Genomic DNA, 15,543 nt, shown 5'->3' with positions numbered 1-15,543 from the left:
GGTTTTCATCAGGTGAGGTAAAGGCTATATTTCTATACCAATCTATAAGTGGGAAGCTGTTAAAGCCTTTTTAATAGGGGAAATTGCCATCCTCTTGTAGGAACACTGCTGAAATTCCAATTTGTTGTTTGTAAAATCCACCGTTGCTAACATCCCTTTAGTTTATACTAAACAGCAAGCTGCTCGTCAGTTACACCTCCTAATTGTTGCTGTTAGCGCGAGGGACCTTTTTCTTTTAATTTGCACTGTTCTGAATCAGTGGAAGGTGCTTTACCTGCTTTATTTCACTTGCTCATTTTGCACATTGCTTTTGTTGGCACTCTCAATCTGGTCCCTGGTCCACCATGTTCTCTTAGCAACGGATTGTTGTGGAGGGACGCAGCTCCTCCCCCTGCCTATGCCATTTCCGATCGGGATTCTTTTTTAGCGAGTCAGAGGCCCGGCCGTGCTGAGACAGCAAGCTGCTCGTCAGTTACACCTCCTAATTGCTGCTGTTAGCGCGAGGGACCTTTTTCTTTTAATTTGCACTGTTCTGAATCAGTGGAAGGTGTTTTTACCTGCTTTATTTCACTTCCTTATTTTGCATATTGCTTTTGTTGGCACTCTTAAGCCGGTGCCCGGTCCACAAAGGTCTCTTAGCGACCGGTTGTTGTGGAGGGACGTGGCTCCTCCCCATGCCTATGCCATTTCCGGTCATGAGATGGCCTTTTAACTAGATGGGGGCCCTGCCGCACAGCGGACGCGCGTAGTAGGCGCGCCGAAGGCAAGCCCGTCTGCACCCGTCTGCGCCCGTACGTGACCCGGAGGCGACTGGGGCTGGAAACTTTGCCGGTTTTGCATGGCAGCCGAAAAAGATAACAACCTATGACAAGGAGATACTCTGGGACTGAGCCACACTCTCAAATGCAAAAACAGGACAGACTTAGGGACGCATAAGGGAGTCCTGTGTTGTCAGGACTGCAGCTGGGAAGCTGCTAGCCATTCCCTGAATAGATGCCCTGCCTCCAACAGCCAGGATAAGGTTGAGCCGCAGCAGGACTCAAGGCCAATGAATCAAAAATATATCAAAGCCTTATTGTTAATATGTCCCTCGCTAAATAAAAATGATCTACATATATATGACATGCTATACGAGTCTCGGCCTGACTTTCTATTTTTGACAGAAACATGGCTGATGGATACATCTAATCCAAACATTGCCACAGCACTCCCCCCTGGCTATTCAATCCTAAGGAAAGACCGTGTAGGAAGTAGGGGAGGGGGAGTTGCTATTATAAGTAAAGCGGACATAGCGATCACCTGTATTCCTTTACATGGAATTGTAGGGGCGTAATGTCTCTCTTTCCAGGCTATTCTGTCTCCCCATCAATGTCTAGCAGGAGTCCTAGTATATAGACAGCCTGGACATGCATGGGTCTTCCTGAAGCCCCTGAGTGAGGCTATTGCACCGGTTGCCTCCAGATTCCAACATTTTGTGGTATTAAGTGATTTTAATGTACACATGGACCAACAGGAGACTTTGGAGTCCATCCTGCTGGGCGAAGGCCTGGATGCACTCAAACTCGCACCGCAGGTCTTTGCCCCATCTCATGTAAGAGGTCATACTCTTGACCAAATATTTGCTAATTGTATAATCCAGACGGAGTTACCCCTACCACTCCCTTGGTCAGACCACTATTTGGTGGGTTTTAAATTGTTAAAAATATTAAAAACGCCCTTGGCCCAGGCTAAGCAACCAGTCTTCACTTCCATACCCTTTAACAAGATCACTCCTACCGCCCTCAAAAATGAACTTGATCATCACCCGCTATTATCGGGCAATGTTGACGAGGATGCAGAGGCCCTTGTAAAATGGATCGCGCAAGGAACTTCTGCCCTAGCTCCACCGACACTTAGCCTCACCAAAAACACCAGATACTCAGCCCCCCTGATTTAATGATACCCTGCGATAATGTCGAAAGGATTGCAAACGCCAGGAGCGAGTCTGGAGGAAGGATTTTGATACTAAAGATAAAAAGAGCTATAAAGAGGCCATCAGACTCTACCCCAAAGAGATACAGTTAGCTAAAAAGAGCTATTTTGCATCCAAAATTGAGTCCGCAGGAAATAAGAGCAAAGAAATTTTCAGTATAGTTAAAAGCTTCTCCTCGCCTAGGGTTGTGACAAGGTCCTCCCATCCCTCCTCTGAATGGATTGATAAACTAGCCAATTTCTTCTACATGAAGATCAGAACAATTCAATCTTTTTTGATGCCCAGGATGAGAAAGATCCAATGGTCTCCCCTCGGATAGCTCCCCAGAGTGATAAGGACAAGGCTATCCTTTTCACCTTTCCCCCTTTGCCCCTTGAAACGTCCGTGGTAATCATGAAGGGTCTTAAATAGGGATCTCCTGTAGACCCGTGCCCGGCCAAATTTCTAGTAGAAATAAATGGCAGAGATTTTGAATCCCACAGTAAACAGAGTGGTGAACGCGTTGCTTCTTAGTGGTCAGGTCCCGGCCGGCTGGAAGAGCGCTAAAATGATTCCCTTATTAAAAAAAACGATGGCTGATCCCATGGTCTTAACCAACTTTAGACCTATTTCTCTGCTGTCTTTCTTTGCTAAGACAATCGAGAAATATGTCCACTCGGTGATAAGCAATTTTGCTGAAACTAACAACCTGTTCCACTCGAGCCAATCCGGTTTTCATCAGAACCTTAGCACTGAGACAGCGTTGTTGGAGATCTCTGACTCCATCAAGGAGACCCTTGATAAAGGCGGAAAGCGGTTCTGGTCTTACTTGACCTCTCTGCGGCGTTCAACACCGTGCCCCATGATCACCTTCTGCTGAGATTGCGGAGTGCGGGTTTGGGGGCACGGTGTTTAAGTGGTATCCTCCTTTTTGGAGGCAAGACAGTCACCTACATTCTCAGCTGGTCTACCTCCTGAGTGTTGGTGTGCCTCAGGGATCCCTTTTGAGCCCTGTGCTCTTTAACCTGTATATGGCTCCCTTGGCCTCACTATTTGAAGCAGGTGAGGTTGTAATTATATCATACGCCGACGACACCCAACTGATGTTTACGTGTAGGAAGGGAGAGGAATTTAACAGGGAGAAGATCAATAAGTGCCTGAGAGATACCTTTGCCTGGTTCAGACTTAACCATCTCAAATGCATTTCAGAGAAGTCTGAAATCATCTTTTTCGGCAAACCCCTCTTGGATGCCTGGAAACAATGGTGGCCCCCTGATATGTCCCCCCCTCAATCACCAGTTAAGATCGTAAAGAATCTGGGTGTGAAGATGGACGAGACCTTATCCATGACATCACAAGTACAGTCGGTAGTAGGCACTTGTTTTGGTCTTCTGAAAATGCTCTGCAGGTTCTTATTTTTACCACCTATGTCACACAGAAAGATAGTAGTACAGGCTCTCATCACTTCCAGGCTGGATTATGCTAACATCCTTTATCTGGGACTTTTTTTGCTCAGCAGACTGCAGGCCGTGCAGAATGCTGCAGCGAGGGCAGTACTGAGCCTCGGCCCTAGAGACCGGATTTCGCATCACCTGAAGAAACTGCACTGGTTACCGGTCCACGGCAGAATACTCTTCAAAGCTCTGGTACTGGCCTTCAAAGCTCTGCATGGCACGGGGGCACTCTACACCAGCAGAAGAATTTCATACTATATCCCTGGCAGATCTCTCAGGTCAGCTCACCAACACCTTATGTCTTAAAGTGTCTTAAAGCCCGCTGTGGTGCCCGCTCTTTCCAGGTGCTGGTGGCTAGATTTTGGAGTAAGCTCCTTCTACCGCTTAGGCAAACTACAAATATTCTGGCTTTTAGAAAGAAACTGAAAACCTGGTTGTTCCAACAAGCAGGCTGAGCGCTCCACTCTTAGGGTCGATGTTTTTCCCCTATTTTGCTTCAGCAACTTTTTTTCTATCTCAGCGCCGGGATACTCTGTCGAGTAGCTGTGCGCTTTATAAAACCTCCTATAACATAACATAACATAACATAACATAACATAACATAACAGAGTACCATTGAACTAAACACATGACTCATAACAAAATCTCTGTTCTACCCACAAGCAAACAATTATGTCCTCCAGCATCACACAATATTTGGAAGTACAATGTTTTTTGAGTCATGAATCTTAAAGTTTAAAATAATGCATTCCACTCTTGAAATAAAAGATGACTCTGGTGACCGGGAATCGCATTTCGCAAATCTGGCTTGCATCGACCTCCTTCCACACTCTATCAGGATATAATGAGATTTTTCAGCAGACTCGATGCCCTCTGGGTGGAAAATTTGGAAGCAATCATGTTGTTATTTCTCAAAACCTCAGAGCCTTGTAACTCCTGTGAAGCAGAAAACCAAACTACAGTTAAGATTAGATTATTTATATTGCAAGGTTGGTCCTGAAAATGGAAAAGTAAACCGAATGGAAACAGTCCTGCAAACAATTAAAGACGGGGTGGTGGGAGGTGAAGAGAAGCCTTGCAAGAGAAGTGATTAGAGAGATATAAGAAACCATCTCTTAATTGCAAAAAACTTGGACTGCTCCACTGGAGATTGAGAATGACACACATAGCCCTTGTTAGACTGGGATGACTCCACGGTCTGGCCATATAGCACTGTAATGGAGAAAAGAGTGTACACAGGGTGACAAGGAGTTGGCATGGTTATATGATTCAGATCTATGACTCACATCTACAACATTATATTTTGGAAGTCACTAGGGACTGTTCTTGAGTGCCTAATAGAGTTGACCCACATTGGTCGATGGGTACCTGATCAATGCCACTTTTTCAAATTATCTATTTACTATGCACACAATTGTCATGCAGATTAATTTTAAGTTAATCAACACTTTCTAAATCTCAGTGCCCATCTGTAGGTTGGCATGGCTTCTCTATACTTGGAAAATATGCTAGATCTCATGCAAATCTGATTTGGCCTGATAGAACCCTATGAATCTTCTGCTGCAACACACTATGTGATCTCACTGAACCACTTTGTACACTGCATTCTGACACAGCGATTTGTGCTTTAAAACAGGACATATTTGGCAATGATATGTATATATGCACGGGGTGTACCCAAATCCCCCTCCAATACCTGGGTATGGGACACAAACATGTACAAAAAGGATAGATACGGAGGAATTAATATATAACTTTTATTTCATTGTAGGGAACATTCAATTACCCTAACTTCAGTCTTCAGTCATACAAAAATATATTGCCTGAATTGATTTACCGCACAATGGGACCGATCTTAGAACGAACCTAATGACAATAAATTACACATGGAGATACAAAAATACATATAAAATATTTACAAAACATACAATAATGGAATCAACTCTACGTTACCAATCCCCAAAAGTATTTCTATAGCTAGTGTTCACCCATTTATTCTGGGTGATCCACTCAGAGATAGTCAAGATGTGCACTGAGGCAAAAGTGCCTCTTACCCTATGGCTCTCTTGTGGCATAAAAAGTTATAGATCACTCATTGCTGATTTTATAAGGACTCCTCCGAAGAAATATTGATGTGGACGTGTTTCAGCCTTTGGATTCTTCTTGGCCCCCTCAGGATGAGGGCAATGTAACAATGATCATGAACTCCTTTAAGGGTTACGTGTGTCGCACCCCTGGATTTTTTGCGCCTGGAGTCGCGCTCAATCCGTGATGAACCCACCTCTCTCACTGGAACACGCTGGCAGTTGCAGCAGAGGACCGCAAGAACAATTTGTCTCGATAAAACACGGCTGACCGGTAGCCAGCATTTTGATCAAGATACTAGAAGAATTTATTTCAGTTAAGATTGATCCTCACCAGTGAGAGAGGTGTGTTCATCACGGATTGAGGCGCGACTCCAGGTGAAAAAAAAACCAAGGGGTGCGACACACGCGACCCTTAAAGTCAGAATGGCCCAGATGGATGTTTTATAGCCTGTGCATAGTTTTTATTACACAAATTTAATCTTGCATAAACCCCAATCTCTGGGCTATCTCTAGCTTGCATAACATCCTGTTTTCCACTTCATCTGCCTGCATAGATTGCGCTTGTGGGAGAGTGAATTGAGCAGAAATTTCGTGGTGAAACTGAGATACAGAATGTGTGTTGCTTGTACCATACCAGCATTGTTCCCCACATTATTAGATTAAATGAACGGACACAAAAATGGACATACCTTGGTGCTACACTCGACCTTGTGTACATGATTTCACGCCTCGCATACTTTTGCCTCTTGACTGATAGGACATTGCAACTATGGAAAACCATGTAAGCTAATTTGTACAGGAGACCAGATGGTGAAATGGGAATCAGGGGTTCATAGGATCAGAATGGCCTATACTCTCAGGGACCCTCGCCCTCATATAGCATAGTAAACCTGTAGCTTATATTAGAAATATGCATGCTATGCAAGTGAAAGAACAATGCAACCTCACTCTTCCTTTTATTTTTACATTTTCCCTTGGAAATTAGCATCAAAGTCAAATAGTCAGCACATGCAAGTAGCAAAGGCCTCCTTTCTGTTTGTAAATGACCGCCCACACAGAACACACCTCACACCACAATGGAGGTGTGATATGATGTGAGTTCTGTGTGGGAGGTTGAGGATGAGCCTGGTTTTTTAGTTCCAGAAGGTTTGTAGTCTACGGGAAACAACCATCTCAACGCATGCGTTACGACGCATGCGTTGACATCGCGTGAACTTACAAAGCACGCGACGGTATGACACGTGCGTTGTCTACGCACGCCATTACATCGCATGCGCATTTAGAACGCATGCATTCCCAACGCATGGGATGTAATGGACGTGTGCTGAGACGGCCTCTGTGGGACACAGACGACAGGGAGACAACGCTGGAACAACGACGAGACAGGTAAGAGGTGCTGTTTTGGGGTTGCGTTAGGGCTTAGGGCTAGTTGCAGTATAGGTGCTGTTTTGTGGCGGATTAGGGCTACTTGTAGAATGGGTGCTGTTTTGGGGTTGCGTTAGGGTTACTAGGGCTACTTATAGAATGGGTGCTGTTATGGGGTTGCGTTAGGGCTCCTAGGGCTACTTATAGAATGGGTGCTGTTTTGGGGTTGCGTTAGGGCTACTAGGGCTACTTATAGAATGGGTGCTGTTTAGGGGTTGCGTTAGGGCTCCTAGTACTACTTTTTGAATGGGTGCTCTTTTGGGGTTGCGTTAGGGCTACTAGGGCTACTTAGAGAATGGGTGCTGTTTTGGGGTTGGATTAGGGCTTAGGGCTTCGTGTAATATTGGTGCTGTTTTGGGGTTTCCGTAGGGCTTAGGGCTACTTGCAGTATAGGGACTGTTTTGACCTTTGGGGATTAGGGTTTAGGGTTGAGGTCGTAGTGTAGGCTTGATTTACTGTTTAGGGCTTAGGGTTTAGGGAAGGGTTAGCGTGCCATATTGTAGGGTACTGTTTCATGGTTCAAGGATTAGGGTTTAGGGTCGGGCGAAGGGAAATGCGCATACGGCAAAAAATTGCTATGTAATAACATGCGGGGTGTCTGTATGCGATGTAACTGGATTTTACATGCATGCCTATACGAATGCGACGTAATGGTATGCGATGTGATTACTCACGATGTAAGGCGATGTATTAATTGCAATGTAAAGGCATGCGTTGTGAGTGTTTGCTATGTATCATCATACATCCTAGTCTACTGGTGAGTTGCTTGGTGATCCCTATGCAGAGGGTGTTCCCGTGGTCGAAGTACAAAATGCTGTATCTTAACACGCTATCCTACCTCACTGTCTTGCTCAAAATCTCCTGAGGTAAAGGAGATCAGCAGGGTAAGAATGAATTACTCTCGGAATGCTTTCCTATCAGAACATCACATGCTCAAAGTCATTCATTATGGCCTGTGGCTACCACCTTCTGGCATTAACTACATAGCAATTTAAGACTAAATTCTAGCCAACGTCCTTGTGCAGAGAACTAAAAACTCATCTTTTCAGAATATCTTTTAAGTAGGATCCTTATCCAAATTCATATATACACATTTTGTTTCTTAACTCATCTAATCAGATGATACTGCTGTTTTTCTTCAGTATTCATTCCCTCTCCCTGATACTCATTTGAGTTATGTTATCTGTTTAATTGCTTTTATTATTACTGCTACTGTTACATGTAATTTGTTGTTCAATGTGTACTGCGCCCATATACTTCAGAATAAATACATTAATAAAAGTAAGCACTTAGGTTCCTAGAAGACGGGTGGAAGCCCCATCCAATAATTAACACAATCATTGTCAGGGTGAACCACAGGCTTGTTGCACATTGAAATATTGAGGAGAAATTTTGTTCTGCCTAAATATTGGGTACCACAATATTGTGAAGGTAAGTATATGTAGGTATTTAAAGATCTATTATTCTTAACTCCACATCTGGATTGGTTTTTTCCATCCCTGCCGAGTTTTCTCAAAGCGACAAGATGCTCCTTGGAGCGATATGATGCGCTATACAAGAACCCCATTACATTACATTACATTACATTGCATCCTGTGAAGATATATAAATCTATATTAATATATACTTGCCTTCACCATATTGTAGTATTCAACATTTGGCCACAAATTTGGGTAGACGATAATAAAGACTTGATATTCTGATGCAATAATTCTAAGCTTTAGCGGAGTTGTTCATCAGGTTAGAAAGACCCCACAGACGCACACAGGTTATATCAAGGATGAAGGTTCAGAAAGCAAGCATCTTACAGGCTCAAACATCAGTTATAGTATCAATGATGAAATACTCAACATAAGTATAGCAGCAAGTAAGTGACATGTGCTACCAAGGAAATTAGGGCACAATATCAACAATAGGTGTCAGTCTTAAAACTATTTTGGAAATACACATTGTTCTAAGTCATCAAATGTTCACTTCTTTAAAATACACACTCCGTTGTTGCTGTGTATCGGTGTGCATCCAAATACAGCTGTCGTGCTCAGTAAATGGCATGTCCACCTCCATGCCTCGAATAATCACCCACATCTTCTCAAACACAGAAGAGACAGGCACTCATGAAAGCTAAGCAGTCCTGCGGTTTACTCATATCCAAGCCAAGGATCAATATCAACGCGCTTTGTGTTTCGGCTGTGTAAATTGGGCGTTTCTGGTCGAAATGCTGTGAAATTGATCCTTGGTGTAAGTTATGAGTAAACTGCATGATTGTACAGCTTGCATGAGTGCCGGTCTTTCGCCTTTTGTATGTAAGGTAACATTTACAAGGTAAATACAAAAATGATAAGATGGTGATGATTAAATATTAACCCCTTCCATGCTGATGACGGCCCCCGTCCGTCATGCACCACGGTGGGCGTGTGCTGATGACGGCTGGGGGCCATCATGATTCCGCCCACTCTTTAAAACGGCCGCACAGCGCAAAAATTCGCCGCGCATGCAAGGGGTTAAACAAGCATTGAATTGCCCAATAGGTCTGACGTTAAAGGAATTCTGTATGGTAATGTGAAGCATTACTTGTAAACAGTATGGGGATGGATATGTATTTGCGTGGAAGCATAGCACTGTAGAATAATATTGGTGTAAGTTGAAAGGTCTGGTGACCTTTGCACTGTCAAGCCAGACCTAAACATCCATGTAGGTCAATGACTGCCCTCCTCCTTTCTGTGCTGCTGCCAGAAAAAAAGCACACATTATCTAGTTATCTAAGACACTTTAATAGCAGTGCAATGTCATGTGTGTGCCCCTGAAAATTCAAGCTCAGGCAGCTGGAGTAATAAACAAAATGTTTGTCCTATCAAATGGTGCATTCTTTGCTCCCAAAATGTGGACAGAGCCAAAGCCACTCTCTAGTGATGCTCACATAATTAAGTGGTGACAGCTGTGCTGTCAAGCCAGACCACAAAAAGGGCTGAGCTGAGGAAATGGTAAATGAAGAGAAAGCTGTAAGGAATTGGTAGACAAGCAACGGATCCGAAAATGCCATATATATCCCTTTCTCATGCACAGATATAGTGAATTACATAAACTACGAAGGAAATTGAGTTTTTGATCAAATTTGCTGTTTGTGATGAAGGGACGCTAAAACATGATACACAACCATAAGATTATTTTACTACTCAAAATGTCAGATTTTTATCTTTTGCAAACACATTCCTTTCATTTTAAACATCATCTTGCCGTTTTGAGAATATACATTGACGTTTTCTTTAAATGCCATTTTGTACGTTTTTCTCATGAATAAACACATTTTCGGTAAATTTCCACTAAAAAATACCTTCCCATACCACATTTGTATTTTTAGTCATCAGCTTGTCATTTTCTGAAAACTGCAGTATTTAGCCCTCAAACACTAGCTTTTTATTTTATCACTTACAATATTGCTGCTCCCATAACTTAGTAATTTTCCACATATAGTCTTATTTTCTGCTGCCCAACATTAGAATATACTGTCTGATATTCCCTTGTACAGCCACACATTCTCAGGTCCATCCTTACACGCCAGTGTATCCTCATGCAGTGCAATGGATGGCCACTCTGAGCCTCATTTATGTGTTTTTGCTGTAGGGCAGCACAGCAGAATGCAGCACACATAGAAGAAGGAAAAACGAGGAGAAATAAAGATATTTCTCCACACTGTGCCTCCTTTACACCTCCCCATGGGAGGTGAATGTTTTTGGCGCTGCCTCAGATTTCCAATTTCTCGTAAATCTCAGGCAGTGTCAAAATGCCATGCATGTTGCTGGGAACGCCCCCAGCAACAACCATTTGTAGCCCCTTTTAATGCGTTAAAGTGGACCATATTTACAAGGCAGCATGAAGCCAAAAAAAGTGACTTAGTGCTCTCTCATAAATATGGGGCAGGCTCCTGCACCACGGAACATCACAAAAAGTGAAGTTCTGACAGCGCAAGGGGCCTCATAAATGAGACCTGAGACCCTAGGGGCCTCATTTATGAGGCCTTACGTCAGTTTTGCACTTCCGATGCGTCATTTTTTGTGACGCATTGGCGGTGTAAAACATGCCTTCTGATGCACACTATTTACAAAGTGACGCATTAAACTCATGCGCTACATTATACCTGCCTCAGGTATAATGTAAATGTAAATGTACAGGAATTTATATAGCGCAAATCACCAAGCGGTTTCTAAGCGCTTGCTTAGGGAACCCGTCCTGGTATTCCCCTGTGAGATAACCCGGCAGGGTATCCGCAAGGTGAAAGCCAGGCATCCCGCCGCGAGGGGCCGTTGTGGAGATTAGGCAAGCTATTGCCCAGAGTTGCAGAGTTTGAACCCGTGAATCGAGTAGGCACCGGAGCGAGAATTGTCGAGTCCATGGACATTTTAGGACTCAAGACCCCGCCGAGCCGGGAATTGAACCCTGGTCCCGGGCTAACCTCTGCTTCCAGATCTGCCTCCTCTAACCAGTGAGCCACACTTCTCCACTGTAAGCAGGGGAGTGTTCCCACGCAAAAAGCCTCATAGAAGTGATGCAGTGAAATCTATAAGATTTCACTGCGTCACTTCTAGGACGCCGTTGCGTCAAAATCTTGCGCCTGCCTCACAGCAGGCGTAAGACTGACGCAGGCCCTTTCACATGGGGCTTTTGTGACACACTCCAGCAATGCATCACTTTTGGGCTTACAGTTACGTCACAAATACTGGCGTATCTGTAACTCCTTGCGTCATGATGCGTCATACAGTAAATATGACACATCAGGTATGTCGCAAGGAGGGTGCACTGAGAAGTGAAGCATCGCTGCTTTCACGCAGCGATGCGTCATTTCATATAAATGAGGCCCTAGATGTTTTGTATTGCCATCCAAATTTGAAGTCTTTCCATCATCATACAAAGAGTGGCCACCATCAAGCTATCAAGATGCAGAGCTAAAACGTCTGCTAACTGCCATATCATGTTCATGTGTGAGGGCACAGTACCCTGTGATCATTCACACTGAGGACTTTTAGTAATGAAAAGGCTTGTGGTCAGTACAGAATATAGTCGCTGACTGAATTCAAGGTGCGTGGTCAAAGAGTACCACCACGGTAGAGTATCAGTGGTGAACTACGTTTCCCATCTGATCATTTGTCTACAGAGATGGCAGCCATCTTGTATATTCAGGTATAAATTGGTTCATATCGCAAACTGTTCATGCAATATAATTTCTCCCAGAATGTTGCTGCAGAGAGAACTCGTACACGGATGTTGGTTTTCAAGCATTAAGGCCTTTAGCTACCTAAGTGTTTGATTTATGACAGATTCTGAATGTTTTGGCTCTCAGAGAGGTATCCTGAAGTGTGATTTGTAAATGAACTTTAAATAATTTTTGAATATTTGTTTGAACTCTGATCTTTGGGTTCATTTGTTCTGCTAAATTTCCTGTAAAAGAATAGCACTGGATCTAAAAGGACATTTCACATGTTTATTGCATTGTAGTTGCATTACTACCCCTGATGAGGCGTCCAAGAGCTTTTTCCGTGAGTAGCACGCTACTCGTCAATACTAAACATTGAAATTAGTGGACCACTGTATAAGGCATTAACATTCCACTATTCATGTATATTGATACCTATAGGGAATAGCAGCATGGTGTTGATGTATTATGCATTCAGTTTGCAGTAGTCAAGTAGAAACTATGGGCCAGATTTACTATATACTGATTGTAAAATACTGGTCGCAATTTGGACCAATAAAGATATTTTCCTAACAACCTGTACCATTTGCAAAAAAAATAGACTGTATTCCGAGGACGAGCTGTAAATCCTTTCTCAGGATCACTGGGAGTATAGATCTTTTTTTAATTTCAATATAATTTTTATTGTTTTTTAACAACATACAAACATATAACATGTAATCGTCAATGCTTTGTTTTTACAGGGTGGCAGCCCAAACTGGCTGAGATAGTGGTGGAACAGTTACAGATTATATATGCTTGGCTGTCCCCCTATCCACTGTCACAGTAAGAGGAAGGGAACGAGTGAAAGCAGAAGGGGTAGGAATTAAGGTAGAGAGAAAAAGTGCTAGCATACAAGAAGTTTGCTTTCTTCTCGATCGTGTCTTGGTCCAGAGGGGATGTGTTTTCAAGCAGTTTTTTGTTTTGTTAGTACTGTTCAAGGCGGATCGTATGTGTCTAGGAACGTGTCCAAGGACGCCCACATTCCCCTGCAGGGTTGTCTCCATGGTGAGTTTCGTAGGGCAAATGTGTCAGCGCCTCAGAGGTACGTCACCCAGTTGAGCCAGCCCTTGAAGGTTGCCTTGGAGGTGTTTTTCTATTTGGTGAGTACTATTTTAACTGCCGCTGTTAGCAAGACATCCAGTAGGTCTCTGTCCTGTTGTGAGTCTAACTCTGTAGTCATAAATGCGGTGGTAAGGTGGCAAATTCTGCTTTTAGTGTACAATCTAGCGTTTTGTTTATGAAGGTGAAAATCTTCTCCCAAATTTTTTTAACTTTGGGACAGTGGTAGATAAGGTGTGCCAGGTTTCCCTTTTCCTTGTCGCAATTCCAGTAATGGTTATTATCCCTCAGGCCCAGAGTCGCCAGGCGAGCCGGGGTCCAGTCAATTTTGTGTAGGAGCCAGAATTTTGTCTGTGCTAATACCGGGGAGATTTTGTTTTGTGTGGGGAAGGTCCATAGGAGGTGGAGTTCTTTCGCGCTAAGTGTGGAACCGAGTTGTTTCTCCCAATATGTGATTATTTTGTCATTTCGTTTTGTGGAGCTGGGTCGTAGTAGTCTGTATAGGTGTGATACCTGACGGCCTATTTTGTTAAGGTTCATCGTGTATTGCATGATTGAGAACTTGTGCCTAGTGAGCTTTGCTTTGGCTAGGGCTGTTCTGATTTTAAGGAAGTTGTACAGTTCTATGTCTGGTAAATTGTGCTTTGCTTTTAGCATGCTGAAGGTGGAAGGGTTTCCTCCTCTTCTACCTGAGCTGGGTAGGAGATTTCCCAGTCTTTTCCATGTTTCTATGGAAAGCGGTTTCCGCCTGTATTTTATCTTTGTGTTTGCCCACCGTGATTCGGACCTTGAGTTTTTTACGCTGTGTTCCATTTTTTGGTCTATTTTAAGCAGGGCATTTCTTGTGTTTTTGAGTATTGGGTTTGCGGCCTGTGTTTGTTTGTTGGCTGTGAGGAGAGCTATTGGCTCAAAGTTGTTTAGTTTGGCTCCCTCAATTATAATTTTACAAAAAAAGAACCTAGACCCTAGGCACCATATAATTTTATATTTGATGGTGTATCAAGTGTCGCAAAACATTACAACTAACCTCCCCTATTTCAATTCACTGGGGTAGGAGATACATCCATATTGTGCCGTATTTAAAACTCGCCCAGTCCCTATTTGTAAAATCACAGTTATAAGACTACAAAAAACACACACCCTGGTGTCACATTCAGACAAAGGAAAAAAAGTGTGCGTGAGCGAGATGGCACCTCACGGGCGCACCACCAACGGGAACCTGGCAGGTACTCACCAGGATTGCCCTGTTCTCATCATTGGTGCCATCAAGCTCGAAAGTAATTGTGTCCAAATAAACAAACAAAGAATGTGTTTGTGACAAACGTGCAGTGTAGATAGACAAATGACATACATAATGTCAAAAAAACATACAAACCACAAACAACACGGATAACCAATTTTATTCTTTCTCCGTAGTGTTGCTTGTGGATTATTTTTTTTGCATTCCGACTTATCTTTATTCAGCTTGTAGCCAGAGTGGGTGGAATACTTTTCAATGGTCTCCGTGATGGTATTGATGGAGGACTTTTTTCTCTCTGTAACTATGAGAATGTCATCAGCGTACACGGCTAGTTTGACTGTGACCTCATTGATGGCGATCCCTCTCATCTCCTTATTGTCCCCGATATCCCTGATCAGAGGTTCCAAGGCGAGCAGAAACAAGGAGGGGGACCAGGGGCAGCCCTGTCTTGTCCCTCGTTGTAGGGTGAAGGGTTCTGAGACTGCCCCATTGACTAGAATTCGAGCAATGGGGTTTTCGTATAAAGCCATTACTTTCCGTGTATTTGAATCTCCCAAGTTGTATGCCCGCATGCACTGCTCCAGGAAGTGCCAGAATACACTGTCAAACGCTTTTTCGGCATCTAGTGTGATAGTCACCGCTGGTTCGTCAACATTGGTGGCCCATTCCAGTATGTGGCACAGGAGTCGGGTGTTAGCATGTGACATGCGTCTCTTTAGAAATCCTACCTATGCGTTGCTTATCAATTGTGGTAGTACCATGTTTAGTCTAGAGGCCAGGATTTTGGCGTAAATCTTGCAGTCAAAATTGATTAGTGAGATGGGTCTGTAATTTTGGGGCAACTGTGTGTCTTTGCCTTCCTTCATGATAACTATTATGTTTGCCTCCGCCATGGACTGTGAGACCACACCTGCCCCCTCGCAGTGGTTAAACACTTTTTTCATATTTGGGCGCAGGTGGGTTAAGAACGTTTTATAGAAAGTCTTTAAGGAACTTAACCGCCATCTTAATTTCTGCTGAGCTTATCTCCCGTCACAGTATCTGTGCTTCTTCACACGTTATCTTTGGGAGTTTTAGTCTGTCCAGGTATACTGTAC

This window comes from Lissotriton helveticus, chromosome 3_1 (genome assembly GCF_964261635.1).
Source record: "Lissotriton helveticus chromosome 3_1, aLisHel1.1, whole genome shotgun sequence".
Taxonomy (NCBI): Eukaryota; Metazoa; Chordata; class Amphibia; order Caudata; family Salamandridae; genus Lissotriton; species Lissotriton helveticus.
Note: the sequence above shows the minus strand (reverse complement) of the source record.